Below are 19396 nucleotides of genomic sequence, written 5' to 3'. Positions count from 1 at the left end.
TAAGTGTGAGATGGCCTTTCTTGAGAAGCTGATACATGTTTACGTATTAGGCAAACGGATTCAAATATAAATAAGGAAGGAAGAGTCAATATTTTTAATTCTCTAAAAAAGCCCCGGCAATGAGTTCTGCTGTTTAGTCCCAGTGAATATCGAACAGCTCTCTTCTGGAGCTTGAAAATGCGGTCAAATTGAGCCGCACAACACGTACCCCAGAATGGAAGGGCATACCTGAGGTGCGACTCAAAAAGTGCATAATAAACAGTTCTAGCCACTGACAAGTTAAGCTCCTTAGAAACAGACCTTAATGCAAAACAGGCAGAGCTCAATTTTTTCGACAAAGCTTCGATATGTATGTCCCATTTCAGAGAATTGTCCACAACAAGCCCTAAGAATTTTACGGATTTTACGACGTCAATGGTGGTGTTGTCAAGTACAAAAGGCTGCAACGAGTTTTTATACGACAAAGCCTTAGTTTTAGAAATGTTGAGACTCAGGAGGTTCGAATCGCACCAAGATTTAATGGTGATTAAGTCATTTGATATAATCCTATGAAGTGCCGCGATGTCCTTGTTGCTCCAAGTGAAGCTAGTGTCGTCCGCAAAAAGACATATTTTGCCACTGATGTTTATGTTAGCAATGTCGTTAATAAAAAGAAGAAACAAAACAGGGCCTAGTACTGAGCCTTGTGGTACTCCACATTCTATTGGCTTTCTAGAAGACAACGTGGTATCCACCCTCACAAGTTGACTTCTGTTGCTCAGATACGACTTAAACTATCCGAGAGATGATCCCCTGAACCCATAGTGCTGCAGTTTATTAATTAAGATCTTATGATTAACAATCGAACGCCTTAGAAAAATCACAGAAAATTGTTGCTGTAGAATGATGGTTGTTTAGGCTGGAGTAAACTTTATTAAGGAGGGAAAACATAGCGTCATTTGTGGACTTGTTGCTTAGAAATCCAAATTGATATTCAGTAAGTATTTCGTACTTAAACAGAAAAGATACCAGCCTTCTTTTAACCAACCTTTCTATGATCTTAGATAGCGTTGGAAGGAGTGCAATTGGGCGATAGTTAGAAGCTTCATCTTTGTCTCCTCCTTTGTGCAGAGGAATGATTATTGCCGTCTTAAGACATTTTGGAAAAACACCATTTTGGAACGACATGTTTATTAAAGTTGTTAGGTGATTCAGAGTGCTTTCTGGCAGATTCGAAAACATTTTTAAAGTTAGCCCGTCGGTCCCAGAAGAGGATTTATTTTTGATGGTATTAATTGTACTCCGAAGCTCTTCAAGAACTACGGGCGAAAAAAAGAAACTGTGTAAGTTTACATTATCATTAGAGAGATAAGAAAGTGGATCATGAGGAGGACATATGGTATTAGTTAAGTTTTTCGCTACATTTACAAAGTAATCGTTAAGGTTCTCAGGCGAGGTAGAGATATTGCTAGACGAAGAAAAGCTTTGTTTCTCAACTCATTCACAATAGACCATGTTTCCTTAGCAACATTACCAGAATTGACTATTCTCCTATTATAATAAAGGTCCTTAGCGGCTCTTATAGTCTTATGATAAATTTTTCTGTATAGTTTTACGTAATTGTGGAAGAAGAGACTGTTGAGAATTTTTTAAGTGAGATAATGAACGCATGTTTTAGAAGATATGCGTAGACCTTTAGTGGTCCAAGGTTTATTATGCTTATTTTTTATAGGCCTAAGAGGAAAGGATTTGAACGCTAGACTGGTTAATGTTTTTACGAAAATAGAAAATTCGGTGTCGACATCATAAGAGCTAGTACCCCAGTTGGTTGTTTTACATAAGTGGCTGAACTTTTGAGCATTCTTTTCTGAAAAAATACGGCATAATTTACGAGGGGCATTTTTGATTTTGGACTTTATCGAAAATTCAGTTAAAACTGCTTCATGATCAGAGAGACCCGAGCTAAAGACGTTGCAGGCGATGGAGTTAGGATCAAAAGATGACACAACATAGTCTATAGTACTAGAACTGGTATTGGATATTCTGGTAGGTGAGCCTACATGCATGGCCATTCCAAAAGAATCAAAAATGGACTGAAGAAACTCCTGAGCAGCACATACACTATAAATGTAACTGCCACAGATTGCATCGTGTGCTGCTCTGTTTCAGTGTTTTCTTTTACTTGCTTTTAAGCTTTATTAAAATTTTGTAAAATGCCTAAGGTCAATAAAAAGATTAATAAAAATTTAATGCCGTCTTATTCTGTATTAAATTGGCATATTCGCGTCGTCGCGTCGCCAAATGGGAACTTCAAAGGACAAGGCGGAACGTTAGAGTGGCACCAATGTATGTATAGTCGCCACCGCCGCGATCGGTGTAGCATACGCTCCAATTAAGTGGCACTTTAGTGGCGCAGGGAACTTTCTTGGAAATAACTTTATGGTTCTATAGAATCGTTGACCATGTAATTTCAGAAAAGTTATTGTTTCTATAAAGTTGCCTTTGAGTAGCTACAATTGTCGCTTGATCCATCCGAAGATTTTAAAGGTCCAAACGGGTAGGGTTGGCCTAATATGTTATTGTTCCCTGTACTTTGTTGAAGCACATGGAACTATAAAGTATTTTTCGGATTAAACGGCCATATTTTTTTCATGACTTTTTAAACAGACAGTCAAATTGCTCAAACATTATACCTAGATTAAAGCTTTTTTCCTTAGTTATTTTGTTATTTCTGACGGTGTACAAATATTTTAAAGTTTGACCCCAGTTTCAAGCAAATTATTTTTATTTTTTTAATTACTACATGAGTTTCTAATGCAAATAGTATAATAATTTGAAATATTTTGAGAGGCGCTCGAAAATTTTGTCATATAAACCCACTATTTTATGCAGTAAAGTCGATTGCGTTCTGGAATTTACCTAAAAAAGGCGTTAAAATCGCACGATAAATAACGAAAAAATAATAATGGCTTAATGTTTGAGCTATATTACATAGCAGTTCTGCGAGCACGGAATATTGGGACACCCTTTATAAAGAATTGAGTTATTTGTCACGAACAGCTCTATAATTCGCGAGCAGAAACTGGTACAATAAAACAGAAAGCCAATATTTATTAATAATTCAGATATTTGCCTCTCATGTCTCGAATCCACTTACCAAATGATTTTGTTAGACGTTTTCTTTATATATCTACTTATTTTCTTATTTTATCATTTATAAAAATATAAAAATATGCCTGTCAGAAACCTAATATTGTGTATTGTTGATTTGTATTGGGTATTCTTTTTTATTCGGAATATATTTTTTTTATATAACACATAAATTTGTTCTATTTTATTTTTAAACAAAAAGTTATACATCTAACCATGCATATAAAGCATTGCAGGCTATGTTTTGGTAAAAATTTGTTTATAAATAAACCCCATAAAAATATTTTAACAAAACAATAGTATTTTCGTAGATATTTATTTTTGCAGTATTCAAATTTTATGTATTCTCTTCAAACTCAGGTTCATGATTAAAATAGACATATCTATAAAAAACATTTAAAATGCTTTCATTTATTTTATTTATTCTAAATTGTTTTTATTTTCGTTTTTATGATTATATACTCTTTGAAATATTTAGTGATCTGTTTGTTAGGCAAATTATAGTTTAAGAAAAGCGGCCTATACACGTGCAACATGGTTGGCAACAATCTGCCTGATGTACTTTCACATAAATATTAAAACTACAACATAAATATTAAACTAAATTTAATAATTAAAAGCCGTAGTTGATTAATAATTAATTAATATTAAAAAGTATTTTGCTACCAATAACTAATTTTATATTAAATATTTTGGATATTGTAACTTATAAACCACTCTATTAATTTATCATCACAGAGAGTTGAGAGACATATTTTGTTTAAAATGTATTGTTTTCATTATTCTACAAATCAAATAATTTATGCATATTTGAATAATAGAAATGACTCCAAAGCTATACGATATAACCATTATTATTATCAATCATTCAAGTGTTTGCTACGTTTTCGGTAAAATATTAACAATTAAAAATCAATCAAAGATTATTATTAATGTATAACCCAAAATTAATCCTGTGTTCAGCGACGTCAGCCGATGCGAGAAGATGGACGGGTCGACGGGTGACCGTCTGAAAACTCTGTCGAGTTGTTGTTCCATGACAAGAGTTTAAATCTATTTATACACACTGCTAATTCACGTCGGTTTGAGGCTGGATGATGTCGGATATCTCGTAAGAGTTAATTTAGACACCCGCCAAGTCGGTAGGTTAACAGCGATATGGCCGAAAACCGCAGTTCGGGTTCCGGGTAAAAGTTACGCCTAATCTGGAGCGTTAGCAGCAAAAAGGAGACGTCAACTTAATTTTTTTTACTAATGCAGTGTAAATGGCATATCAGTTTCAATCGTTTAGAATAGACAGTTAAAGCAAGGCCCAATACGTATGCGTAACTCTCGACACGTAACGCAGAAACCTACGTTAAGTCTACCGTTGCGTTGTCGTGTAAACAAGAGTTAAAGCAAGTATTTTGACGTACGTAACGCAAATGGTACATTTGTAATTCTAAATTATTTTGTGAAACAGTTTATTTAATTTTAAAACTGAAAATGGATATCTATTATTATAGAAAATTATAAATGGAAATTATTTTATTACAGAAAGTAGTCCTTACAACTTAAAATGCTCTTAGTAATAAAAAATATTGGAAAACAGACACAGTTTTATGATTATTTATTATATTCCATCTTTTAGAATCCTCATATGGATTTTGGCTAAGAACTAGCATATTTAATTAAATAGATTCCAAAATGAGTTTATTATGATGCTTAATATTTTCATACTAATTTATTGTAATATAATAGGCCCAGTTCTGTTACACTGACCCCAAAATTTATGAAATAACTTAATTACTAGGTTCTGGAAATGAGTTGTTTGTGAATTTGTAGGTTTGGCATCATTCGGGTAAAAATCGAAACTCCTTCGGTTCGATACGTTTGTTTTTACGTACGTATAGGCACGTAAAGATACGTATCACGTATCCGTAAACGCAAGTGAATTTCTCACTGCGCAAGCGTACATAAACGATACGTTTACGTCTACGTCTTTGGCCGTGCATTAACTGTCTAATATAATAGCAAATAATATTATTCAAGGCAATATTTTAAACAAATTCAATGACTAATTTACTTTGCATTCTTTTATTTACTACATATTTTATTTATCATAACTTAATAAATATGTCTATTTTTGCAAAAAGCTCCATTGAAGTGTTAGCAAAAAAGCGATTGAGACTGGAACTCTAATTCGTATATGGCCTTGTTTGATGCGTTGCGCAATCATTTGATAAGTTTCAAAAATGTTTTAATTCTTTTGTGCAACGGGACTGTTTGCGTAACGCGTTGTGTTGTTCTTTCATTCAAATTCTTTGATTTCTTTTTCGTTTTCTGGTAGCATCGATATCATTTAGGGCATCCCTAGCGGAACTGGTTGCAGTTAAGGGAGAAAACATCCCTAAATGGGCGGTCATCACGGTTTTTCTGCCGAGGAGCAAGGGGAAAGGCACCACCTACCTGCTGAGCCTTATCCAGGGTCAGAACTTCAATGTAAGGACATCGAGTTCGCGAGTCATCAACTCGAGGGAGGAGGGTCATGGCCAGGTCCTCACAATAGGAATTGATCTCAAATCCAAGGAGGCAATAGAGAAAGAGGGACATATCCTCTATTATAGATACGGGACAACACCGGTATAAGGTCTAAGGAGAGACCAAGTTAAAGAGATAGAGAAAATGGAGACAGATCCTCCAGATACACCTCACGGGTATCTCAGCCGGACGCAAGCTCCTCGACTATGAAGGGCACGGAGGGCCAAACTCCAAGCATGAAATGGTGTGTACCCTCATAGGAAGAAGATCTGTTGTCAGAGGAGGATGGGAAATACCCTGTCCCCTTTACAACAGGGGTATGTTGGGTTATAGACTGTGTGATGTGTTATAATTCAAGGCAGTAGACAATAGATCTTTAAAATCGCAGTGATTAACCCCCCGTCTCACTCATTTTACATTCTACATTCTAGGGCACATAAGATTATAATTGACGCAATGGCAATTGGAGACATGGCACAACTTATAATATAAAGTTTGGTCAAGTGTATGGGTGATGCAGTTATGCAATGCAACGTTGCACATCGCTTTGTTGCGCAATTTTTTTGATAAGGTATAAACCGCTTAAGACACGGATTGGCAAAAAAAGCGGAGATAAGCAGCTAGTACTGAATAAAACCCTGGTATCATTTATATATTTGTTTTTATTATTTTAAGCCAACACCAGAAGATTCCAAGTGAAGTACTGCAGTGTAGTTTATGTTACATAATGAGTTTAAAAAAAAATAAAAAATTAGTTATATAATTTATTACTTTAATTTCCTCCCTTGCAAATATGTCGTTGAACATAACTAATCGTGCCACGATTATCTTTTCGTTATTTTTTCGTTTTCCTTTCTTCGTTTTGTGTCCCAACAATTACTATGTTAGAATATTAATGAAATAGAATAATAATAAATTTAAGTTATGTCATACAGACTTAGAAAGACTACTAGAAATAAGATAGAATAAACTAAAAATATAAATATATAATAGATAAATTTTGTTTTACAACGAAAAGGAGAAAATAATTATTCATAACCAAAATGCCTCTATCATATAAATAGGCATTAATTTTTGCAGAAATTCTTGGGAATGCAGTTCAGTTTAAAAAATACACAATTATATCTATGTCATATTATATTTTTTTATTATTTAGTTATAAAAAAAATTGAAGAAAAAGAAGAAAATAAAAAATAGAGAAACTGATGAAGACCAGATTGTGGTCGATACGTTTTTATAACTAAACTTGTTGAAACCTGGCGCATCCGCCACGACATCAGGAAAAAAATACTTTTTATTTTTTCTTTAATTAAATGAAAAACAAAAAATCCGGCGACGACAGTTTTTAGAAGAGACAATTTGCTACATTTTAGTAAAAAAGTAACTTTCTAGAGCAAGTCGTTACTTCAGTAGAGACGACACAGATAAACATTAGCATTTTATATTATGTAGATTATTAGAAAAATATAATGTGGCATAAATATAATTGTCTATTATTTAAACTGAACTGCATTCCCAATAATTTCTGCATAATTTATAAATATTACTGTTCAAGGAATTAAGCCAAATTAATATAGTTATTTATATTACATTATATGTATATTTTTCATTCTCTTATATAAATTATGCCTCAAATTATGCACCAAATTAATCTATATTAATCTACCGTGACTGACGTAAGGTTTTGTATTATTTAGAATTTCGAAGTTTGATGGATGTCGATAAACGTAAAGGTGAATTAAATAAATAAAACAAGAATATGTTTATACAAAATGTATTTATATTTAAAATATCTATACACAGAGTACGCCAACATATAGATATCTTATTTCATACGTTTTTTAAAAGAAAGTATACAAATAAAATCAACTAATCGTAGCTGCATTTTAGTTAGTTCAAAATCTACTAGAATAATATTTGCTCAATAATACAAATAGTACTGAAAATATGTTATTAAAACATCAAATTAAGCCGTTATTATATTAATTCAAACATTGCTCCAAACATAAAATCAACAATTATATCTATACAAAATTACAACTTAATGGATATTCGGTGTTATTTAACATAAATGCTGTAAAGTATAGTTCAAACTATACGTCCCCAAATTTAATTTAGATTACACAAAAAGATATACTCAAACATACACTAAAACTGATGCTCATATTGAGAACAATGCATATCTTAACATATCTATAAGTCCATTTTTTTATTAATTTATGGATACAATACTACATACAAATACTATACTATATTTTACGACTCAGGTAAGATTTCGACAACCGATGACAGAAAAAAGGCAGATATCGTCCATACACTATAAGTCCATTTATTTCATTAAAAAAATTCTTACATTTTTAAGTTAACTATGGATGGGTGTATATATTACGCTCAATAGTCGAATTTGGGCAATGCCCGAAAAAAATACGCAAATCTAGTTTTGAGGAATATTTCCCATACCCGAAAAATTAATTTTATTCGATTTTTTTGGCGTATAATGTGATTTGATTGCATTGGTTCCACTCTTTTTTGTTGGATTGGCTTAGTTATTTGGCGAGTTGGTTAGCGTGGTTATTTGGAGGGTGTTAATTCATTGGTTAGTTGGTTTTTCGGGTTTGGTAAATATTCCTTGCTCAAAATTAGATTTGCGTATTTTTTTCAAACTAAAATATTAACGTTGTTTTGGTTCAAATTTATTAGGTACGTATGTTTGGTGTGTTTAAATTTAGGAGGTGGGGAAATCGAGGGAAAGTTAAGTGTAGACCCAGAGGACAGTTTGTATTTGGTTCCCAGAGAGTTGTATCAGCCACCGATAAAGTTTATATATCAGTTCGTATATGACGCTAAAAACATATGACACTAAATTACCTTTAACAAAACAGCCATTTAATAATGACTCTGAGTTTTTGATCTAATTGCATAGTTAATTTAAAAAAACCTTGAATAAAACGATAAACGTTATTGTATTATTAATTACAGATACATAGTAGGCATATTTTGTAATAATCTTCAATTTGTGAAAAATGCAACAGTTTAAGCTTTTTTGGAAATCAATTTAATATTGAAAATGTATATTTATATCGCTACATAGGCTACTAACTCAAGTGTTTATGCGAAACTAATTTATTTGAAAACAGTGTGGGGCGATAATTTAGTAAGCACAATACACTATCGAGTTCTATTGAGTAATAATTCAGGTAGTTTCTACCTATTGTTTATGACTTCACCCTTTACTTCAGAAAGTACAATGAGGTCGTAAATTGTAATGATGTGTAGACAGAAGATTTGCGGTCAAATATAGTACCAGTAAACCAGTGGTGGCTCGTGGTCATTTATAAATGTGAAGCAAAATAATATCATGGGGCATTAGAAAAGCGGCGATTTTTTGCAAGGTAGGTATTAACCATTTTCCATTACTGTGTTACTTGTATAGCATGCAAAAAATAAACAATGCTGGCTCTCATTTATTATCTACTACTTTGATTGGCCAAATGATCTGGACCGATCGATTGAAACCAATCGATTTGACAGTAATTGTCACTTGTTCTCTATATTTTATCTATGGAGTGTAGAGGTAAGGAGAAATAACTCTTACGGGACTTTTATTGAAAAAGTGGTCACAAAATGGGAAGAATAAGGGTTCGCCAAATAACCACAGTGGCGCTAAAAGCGCATGAATCTAAAAAATGAAAAGTAACCATAGATAAGAGAATAAAAATAAATATAACCAAACATTACCCAAAAAAATTTGTTTATCAATATTTTGTGCTTTATTTATTATTTAACAATGGTTAAAGTGTGTGTGGTGCGAAGTTGATTGAATAGCTGATGGAAAAATAAAGAGCAAAGGCAAAGCCAACGGTATGTAAAATACATAATATAATTCAGTATTGTATTATTTGTATTATACGTAAAAATTAGAGTCAATCAAAAGTGTAGTAAACATTTTTCGTAAGATTATTGACATACATGTTACAAAGTATATTTTTACAATCCTTTTTATAAAGTTACTACCTAAATAAAATTTATTTTTAAAGTTTGACAGACATGCACAAATTGTTGGCATTTTTTTAAACAAGTAAAAGTAGGAAATACATAAAATTGTAGGTACTTTCAAGAAATATTGTTAACTGTAAGTGTATTTTAATAATCTATCAAAAATCAAAATCATCAGGATAATATTAGGTATTGATTTTCAGACAAGAATTAGGTTACAGTGATGGTCAAAAGCATTTAGATATTGCTTTGAAATCTACAGATAAGGTATGGCAGTTTCATTTTAAAGAACAAGATGTTAAAGTTTGTGATACAATTGTCATCAGAAATACTGTCCACTTCAGTATTTACATAGGAAAATATTGGAAGATGAAGCTCTACCTACTGCCTCAGGTTAATTTAAATTCTGAATTGCAACAACAGCAACAAGCAAGAAGGGCACCATTAAATGAATATTATACACATAAGTATTATTATACACAGAAAGAGTAATGTTATACACATAAATATTAACATTTTGTAGAGCAACAACACAATACAAAACCAAAATATGAACACCAGCAACTAAAACAGGAACCATTAAATGAATATTATACACATAAATACAATTTGATCGAATAAAAAACGGCGTCAGCGATGCCTATGAAATGAAGATTGCTGTCATTTTATATGTAAAATGATATGGAGAATGTCATCGAGATGTTCATTTCCAAGCCAACTGGACGCCGTGTTTTTTCGATCATACAGTATTATTATACACATAAATAATAATATTATACACATAAATAATAATATTATACACATAAACATCCCTTGATAAAGATCAACATTTTGTAGAGCAATAACATCATCAAATAATGGAAAGAATGGACCCTACTGCTCAAATCAAAAACAAAATTTCAGCATTACTACTTTATTGGTTATATCAATAAAAGAAATTATTGAGTTTATGAGTCTACATCCTACAAGCAAGCAGATCTATCACATAATTTTAAATGAAGATTTATCTATTATAGTATGTATAAACACTTTGCATCTTTTATTCAATGTTGTAATGAATTAACAAATTGCAGGTAATTTATTCTAATAACAAAAAAAAACTTTGGATCAAAAAATATTTTCTTCTGATGAGGTTTATGAATATTAAAGTCAGTTGAAGTTTGGCCATTATGTGTTGGTATACAATTTATTTATGATGTTACAGTAGTTAAACCATCCGAGTACAAAACATGTTTAAAATACACTATTCTTAATGAATGGTAACTATCAACTTGAGAGGAAGCTAAGAGAAAGGTTCTATTGGGTGGATTACAAGGAAAAGGGACATATACATGAGGATCTGGAAGGGCTATAACATTACGTCTCAAGCCATGGAACAATAGGAAACGAAATTCAAAGGAAAATATTACAATACGTGGGATGCAAATTATAGTGCACAGAATTGAGAAAAAGAATTATTAAAAGTAGTTATTGTTACGATAGTTAAACCATCCGACTACCAAATATATTTAAAATCCATTATTCTGAATGAATAGCAACTACCAACTTGGGAGGAAGCTGCTAGAACGATTCTATTGGGTGAACTACAAGGAAGACATGAGCATCTGGAAGGGCTATAAAATTATATTAATATTTCACGTTCCAAGCCATGTTGGAATAGCTGGGAGTGAAAAAGAAGATAATACTGCACAGGATTCTTGTCTAGAAGTAGTTGATATTAAGGTAGTTAAGCCATCCGACTATCGAACATTTAAAATCCACTATTCTGAATAAATGGCAACTACGATGGCAAAACGTTGTAATAAATATTTGTACAGTATAAAATTATATTATATTGGCTTAATTTTTATACTAAATAAAATGTGTTACGTTATTTTTGAACTGCCATTATATTTATTTAAATTCCATATCATCAATTAAACTTTTAATAAAGTTTTCCTAATTATAATTAACATTAATTTTAAACTAAAGCTTTTTCATCTTGAATGAGATTTACGAAATAACTTATGAGAAACAATAAAAAGAGGCTCTGATATCTGAATAATCAATAATAAAACCACATATTGACTTACGTTTATACTAAATAAATGTAGGTATGAAGTTATTTTAAAGCTGCATTACATTTATTTTAAACCCATCACCAATTATTACTTTAAATAAAATTTGTCTTAATTATAATTACCATTAATTTTAAGCTAAAACGATAAGATTATTTTTTCGTCGTCTTGAATGACATTTGCGAAATAACTTATGAGAAACAATAAAAAAAGGGCCTAGTCTATTGCTGCTGAATAAAAATCTGTAATTTATTTCATGCAACATGAAAATAAAATTGTATTTTTTTGAAACCCGCGGCTTCGCGTTTGCTTCACGTCAAATATTTATGTCTTGAATCATCTGTTCTAAAATGTTCGGCGCATGTCTTAAATTGTAGAATCTTGCTACAGCAGCGCCATCCTAATTCTTCCCTTTTTTGACCATTTTTTAATACACAGAGTTATTTCTCCTTACCTCTACACTCCATAATTTTATCATACGATTGAATAAAATAGCGTCAAAGTTTGGTTTGGTTTGGTTACAAATAAACTGAGTCACGTGTAGAGGTGGGCATAGATTGAACGAGTCGTTCATTTGAACGAGTATTAAAAATTATTCGTGAGATTCGATTCATTGCTTGCAATCCGCTTCGTTCGATTGGCCAGCACGGATACATAACATTTGAACGATGAGCCGTAAAAAAGAATCGTGAGAATTGAATCGCATCACAATGCGATCGTTCGTTCCTACGGCGCGGCGCGGCGCCGGCGGTGATATAAGCATAAATGCAGGCACCAATATTTAGACTTGAACAAAAGCCCTAAACAAACATCATGGGCATAAAATACAAACGATAAGAAAGTTATTTCCAAGAAAAACTTATTTATACTGTGCTTAGTACGGGAGTATCTGTAAGGTTATTTAATTTTCACGTTAATATTTTTGTTAAAATAATATTACCTACTATTAAATGTCGGACGCAAAGACGAAATCGTGTTTTTATGCAACTCCAAATAAATATTGTTGGCCTCTGCTTAATGTGATAAAAAAACGGCATCAGCGATGGTTATAAAATAAAGATCGCTGTCATTTTATACGTAAAATTATATGGGGAATATCACCAATTTTCAAGTCAACTGGACGCCATTTTTTTTTATTATGCAGTATTATATCCTATTTATTATGATTATTAATTATTAATTATATATTTCTTTTCACAACTGTCACTGCGTTAGTCGGTAATGACCAACAAATCGGCTATTTACGGCATAAATCTGTCAGTTTGTGTTTTTAGCCTAAAAATTTCCTAACTATGTTACACGTACTAAGTATGGTCGCTTTCTGCAGGTTTATATATATTTTTGATGGGAGGTCTAGTATTTTTATTGCTTCTATGAGATTTTTTGGAATCACTCCTGTGGTGGATATAATAACTGGTACTATGGTAATTTTTTCTTGTCTCCACTGTTCCTTTATTTCGTTAGCCAGATCCATGTATTTTTCGATTTTATTTCGGTATGTTGCTTGCAAATTGTTATTGTTTGGAATAGCTATATCTATAAGGAACGTATTTTTTTTAAATTTATCCGTCAGTATTATGTCCGGTCTGTTGTCTTCAATGTGTTTATCTGTTATTACACTCTTATCCCAATAGATTCTATGTGTTTCGTTTTCTAGGACTGGTTCGGGTATGTAGTTGTAGTAAGGTGTTTTATCTGCTTTTAAGTTGTACTTCTGTATCAGTATCTTGTGAATTATTTTACCTACATTATCGTGTCTCTGTTTATAATCTGTTTGTGCTATCATGCTACACGCACCCGTGATATGTTGGATACTTTCGGCAGTTTTTCCACATCTTCTACACTTATCTGTTAGAACTGTGCGATCCTTTATGATGTATTTTCTGTAGTTAAGTGTATTTACAACTTGATCTTGAATAGCGACCATAAAAGCTTCAGTCTCCGAGAAGAGGTCTCCCACTTTCAGCCATGCGTTTGACGCTTCAAAGTCAACGTACTCCTGACTGGTTTCATTAGGATGACGTCCATGAAGAGCTTTTAGTTTCCATGATGTCAGCTTATGGAGGTTATCTTTTTGTTCAAGGTGGTAATTTTGTTGTTTTAATTTCAGTGGTGTGATATCTGTGTCTGCTTGTACTATAGCTTGGTGGATCTGTGAACTCTGCGCTTTAATATAGAAGTATTGTCTTAAATTATGTATCTGTTTATTGTGCATATTTTTGATATCTATGAGCCCTTTACCTCCTAGTGCTCTGGGGTAGTATTGTTCTTCAGTACATGATTTTGGGTGGTGTTTACGGTGTTTTGTTAGTGTTGTTCTTACTAATCTTTGCAGGTTTTCAAGGTCTGTTTGGGACCAGTGAATGATACCGAATGAATATGTAAGTACTGGGATAGCAAATGTGTTTATTGCTTTAGTTAGGTTGTGACTGTTTAAGTATGTTCTTGCGCTGAGATCTATTCTATTCTTGAATGTTTGTTTTATTCTTTCTTTGGCTGTTCCTTGCTGTATTATTTTATTTTGTTCAATACCCAAGTACTTATATATATATCCTCTTCCTTCATTGCTGCTATAATGCCACCACCGTCTAGTTCAAAATTTTCCATCACTCTTTTACCACGATTTATGCTTATGCTCTTACATTTGTCAAACCCAAACTCCATGTTGATGTCTCTGGTAATTCTGTCGGTAGTTTTGATCAGGGCTTCTAGTTGTTTTTTGTTAGAGACGTACAATTTAATATCGTCTATATATATTGAATGAGAGCATTTTATTATTAATTATTATTATAATATTATTAATAAAGTGTTAAAAAACAAATGAAAAAACTGTATATTTCTTTTTCTGGTCCCTTAAATAATTGTCCTACCAAATTATTGCCGTTACGATCTTGTTTTTATGAAACATAAATTGTGCATGTGGTTCGTTCAAATAAACCAGTAGTTCCCAAACTTATTTTTCTCGTGGGCCACTTTCAAAATTTTACTGGTTTCGGTGGACCCCCTGCTGCTACATTTCTACCACATTCTTAAAGTCGCCAAAAAATAAAAATTGTGTCACTTCTGAGTTCTGTCCCTATATTCCGATATGTAAAATAAAAACGAAAAATGGTACATTTTATATCACTTTATTTATTAAAAAGAATAGAATTACAAGAAAAATATTAAGGTAATATAGGTTCAGGTCATAATTTTAATTAATGGGAAGGATGTATCTGATGGAGTGTCAGCAAACGATCAATGTTTGGCTTTATTTTTGTGAGCAATAACCGCAAATCCCCCCGCTCTGTGATGTTTAATTTGCTCTTTTTTTGTTAAGAGGTTTGTAACGGCACTAAAACTCCTTTCGACAAGGTATGACGAGGGAAAAGCTATTAAAAATTTCCTTGCGATTTCCCACAGTCCAGGATATTTTTGCAGCCAAAATGTTGGGTAGCCTTTTCTAAATTTCACCTTCAGCTCCTCATTAGTGCTTAGCTCGAGCAGCTCCTCTTGTAATACAACATTGGCCACTTCCGTTTCATCAAATGGATTTATGATCCATGGTGGTATATCCATCGTCAGTATATCTTCAAACCTGGTTTTGAAGTCATCATGCAAACACTTAAATGTTGACTGTAGGTATGGATATCCTCATCAATACATTCTACCTGCGACAAGTTTGGAAATTGAGAGAATTCGCGCCGACTAATGTTTTGCTTCATAAATTTCAATTTCCCAAGAAAAGCCGAAATTATCCCCTTTGTTTTTATTAAATTCAGGCTGTCCCCTTGTAACTGCAAGTTAATATCATTAATTTTTTTAACAAATCTGTCAAATACGCAATGTCTGCTTTGAATTTGATCAAGTTTTCTTTTAAATCTGGATCTCTACTTTCTAAGAACTCTAATATGGAATCGAAAACAGAGTAAAATCTCGTTAAGCATGCACCTTTCGACAACCAGCGTACTTCAGTATGTAAGAGCAGTCGTTGGAAGTCTTCATCATTTTCGTCGCACAATTGAGCAAATAAACGCGTATTCAATGCATTGCTTCTGATTTTGTTGACAGCTTTTATTACAAAATGAAGAGATTGGTTCAACCTGTCACTTAAATGTTTTGCCACAAGATGTTGTCGGTGGATTACGCAATGAATAGCTGTAAGTCCTGGTATAATTCTTTTGAGATGACTTATAAACCCACGATATCGCCCGACCATTGCAGGAGCTCCGTCTGTTGCCACTGAAATAATGTTTGTAAATGGGATCGTTATTCAGGACATTAAATATTGATTCGCCTTTAGTGTCAGTCTCCAAAGTTCTGGCAAATAGCAATTCTTCGTGAATTTCTTCCTCAACAATAAATCGGACATATGCCAATAGTAATGCTTCATTACTGGGTAACGTTGACTCGTCCAGTTGTATAGAAAAATGAGTTTTTTGCAGATGATTGCACAAAAAGCTTTCGATATCAGAGCTCATTTCATCAATGCGTCTTTGTACAGTATTGTTACTTAATAGAATTCTTTTTAGTACGTCAAATGGAGATTTGTGCAAAACAGTTTTTAAAACCTCTTCAACAGAGGGTAAAATTAATTGTTCTCCGATAGTGTGCGGTTTTCCAGATTTTGCTATAAGTAATGAGATATTGTAAGATGCCCGCAAGCCATCATCGTTACTTTGAGATGTTGAAGCGAACATACTGTGCATGGTGGGTCTCTTTCCATATTTTTCTTTCAATGTTTGAAAATATTTTAAATCTTTACCTATTTTATCAGTATGACACCTTTTTTAGATGATTTTCGAGCTTTGATGGTTTCATAGAGTCATTGCTCAAAACTTTGTTGCATAATAGGCACATGGGCAATTGTTTGTCTGCCTCTGATGGAACAAAACCATATTTCAAATAATCGATACTATATTGTCGACATTTTTCTTTGCTGTAGCCATGTTTCGTGTCAGTTACCTTACCTGTAAAAAAATGTTTTAGTAACCAAGTTTTTTCTGAATATAGGTATCACACCGCAGCCTTTGTCAGCACGCGGAAATAGAATTACGGCTTGTAAAGGGACCAACTAATAAACCGCTGAGACAAATACAGACGTTTTCACAAAACGGTATCAATTTTAAAGTACATAATTTACCACTAATTCTTAATAGTATAAATAAAATTGGTGTACTAGTATCGAATACTGATCATATTTGTGTAGGAAAAATAAAAGTCGAAATCCCAAAATTGTCCATAAAAACGATAACTAACATTTTATTAAATCAATGAGTTCACGCGCTCCGTGTATTTGCGTATTTTTTGTCTGCGGCTTCATTGTTAAAACGTGACAAACTGGCATCGAAGTCCAAGCCCCGCCCTTTTCCCGTCGCCCGCGCACCGCTCGCTCTTTCCGAAAAGGAATAGTTTTGATAAAATAGTTACTTCAAAACCAATTTAAAATGATTATGAAATTACTGTTTTATAAAATTAGTAGTTATTTGCAAGAAAAATTACAAAATTAATTGCTCTGCAATATTGCTTATTCGGCCTTTTAGAGAGGCAGTGTTTCTCTCGTGAAAAAACAATTGAATAAAACGTGCTGTGTTTGTCTTCAAATCGAAAGAGGACAATTAAAATATCTGTAAGTTACTAAGTTACCTATCTATACAGGCCGTTGTGATCAACCGACTAGTACACGTAAACAAAATACTTAAGTACTATAACAAAAAAGGTAGGTTACTTTACTTTTCTCCGGCACTAGCAAACACAGATATAAATTTTCTCACAACTTTTTTCCAAATTCCGCCTTTTTTTCGAAATTCCGGAAACAAATGAATGCGTTTGCCTTTGGCATCAAGTATTTATAGTGGTGATCAAGTTCATGTCTGAACAAGCATTAAGCATTGTCGGGCGGATAGCGCTTTGCAAGTCTGTACACGAAATTGTACGTAATATCGAATACGCAAGTTTGGACAAGTAACAGTCGCTTGCCTTATTAAAATATTATCTGCTTAGATAGGTACTTAAAACAATGTAGGTAGGCCCTTATAAAAACTATGCTTACATTTTTGCTCTTTACTATCAAAAGCAGATAAATTTTCGTGGACCCCCATTAACATCTTATGGACCCCCATTTTTTGTTCACGCCTACGTAGACCCCCAGCAAGTCTCCCGTGGACCCCTGGGGGTCCACCTGGACCACTTTGGGAATCACTGAAATAAACGAATCGGACGAGTCGATTCAATATGAGAAATTGAAACGTGTGATTCGATTCACTAAAAGGAATCGTAATCCCCATCACTAGTCACGTGATTAAGCTTGACCGGCCAGCACAGCGTTACCCACTTTTACATATTTTCTTTTAATCAAAATATTTTAGAAAATAAAAATAAATTAATTAAGTATAAATATATAAACAGTTATTATTTACATCAATAAAACTCAACCTCCTTAACTGCACTTAAGGGACATAAAGGGCCATTACTACCGCTTTCCCGCTCATAATATTCTAATAAAGATGCAATGAGTTTTTTACGGCTATTAAGCTACATATTTTGTACCACTTCACGTCCTGCCAGCATTTTTTAAGCTTAGAGTATGACAACAAAATTCATTTAAACCAAAAACTCATAATACAAAACTAAAATGACCAAACGAATAACAATGTCAGAAAATAAATAAATAAAGATGGCAACTTGACATTTTTTATAGCAGAGCTACCATCTGAATCCCCAGCGGGAAATTTAAATTCCAGTTAGTCAGCCCGGTGCCGAATATGTCCATGGTTGGCAACAATTAATTTAAAAATCGCGTCCTAATCGATTACTTAACTAAAAGTTTAATTGGGTATCGAATATATTTGGCACATATCATTAATCGTCATTTCTAAGCCAATTTGACGCGTTTCTTTAAACATATAGTACCATTATCACCTGTCTTGTATCACCCCTATATTTGTGTATGATGATTTACGCACATGATTTTGTCACTCAGCTTTATAGGTAAACAAAGCGAACAATTCAGCATATATTCCTTAATCAACAATTAAGGCAATGAAAGTCTTTTCAAGTATTACAAAAATATGTTTATTTTATTAAAGTTATAATAATATTGTTTCTAATTAGGGCTTCTTTATATTAATAAAAAATCATTTATTTGTTTTTGATTAAAAATGTAATTAATTAAACGAAAAACAGGAAAAAGAGAAAATTGGCTAATTAAAAACTAAAAATTAAAAATAATCGTTCGTTATTGCCTAACAGAAATAAAAGTCGCTGGGGAAAATTAAAAGAAAAGTTATCACAGATCTCTAGTTGTATTACCTATATTTTGCCAATTAGTAATTTGAAAATACCACTTTCTAACCGATGATTTCTCAAAGAAATTGACATTTTGTAAATAATTAATATTGTTTAGCTTTTTAATAGTAAAAAAATATTATCGCTTTGTAGTTTTAATCATCTGCTGAGAACATGGTCAGCGAAACGCGCGGTTCAGTTGCAAAAATAAAGTGTTTTGGTGTATTGTGGTGAATTAGTGTTTCATGTTGCAGTTGAAAAGCATATATATGGTGCCCCTACAAGTATGAGTCATATTAACATCTAAATAAAAAAAACGCAGATCTCAATTTTCATCCAATTTCGACTATAGTTCAGAAATTGTTTGGAAAAAATGAAATAAAACTGAAACTTACACCCTGTATATCCAAAAAGAAGCATTTTAGGAC

The 19396-nt window shown here is 32.7% G+C and overlaps 1 protein-coding gene and 1 long non-coding RNA gene across 3 annotated transcripts in view; one reads left to right on the top strand and one right to left on the bottom strand.

Annotated features, from left to right (window-relative positions):
* Positions 1-19396, bottom strand: part of LOC115881354 (orexin receptor type 1-like) — a 202321-nt gene that overhangs the window by 43950 nt on the left and 138975 nt on the right. The window lies entirely within an intron of this gene.
* On the top strand, positions 9794-10183 carry LOC115881355. 2 transcript variants are annotated; one of them, XR_004050032.1, is made up of 2 exons: positions 9794-9912; positions 9990-10183. It is a non-coding gene; the product is annotated as an uncharacterized LOC115881355 (long non-coding RNA). The 2 variants fall into 2 exon arrangements; XR_004050031.1 differs by having other exon boundaries at positions 9972-10183.

Source organism: Sitophilus oryzae, unplaced genomic scaffold (genome assembly GCF_002938485.1).
Source record: "Sitophilus oryzae breed Bouriz unplaced genomic scaffold, Soryzae_2.0 scaffold_1716_pilon_pilon, whole genome shotgun sequence".
NCBI lineage: Eukaryota > Metazoa > Arthropoda > Insecta > Coleoptera > Curculionidae > Sitophilus > Sitophilus oryzae.
Note: the sequence above shows the minus strand (reverse complement) of the source record. Positions and strands in the feature narration are given on the sequence as shown.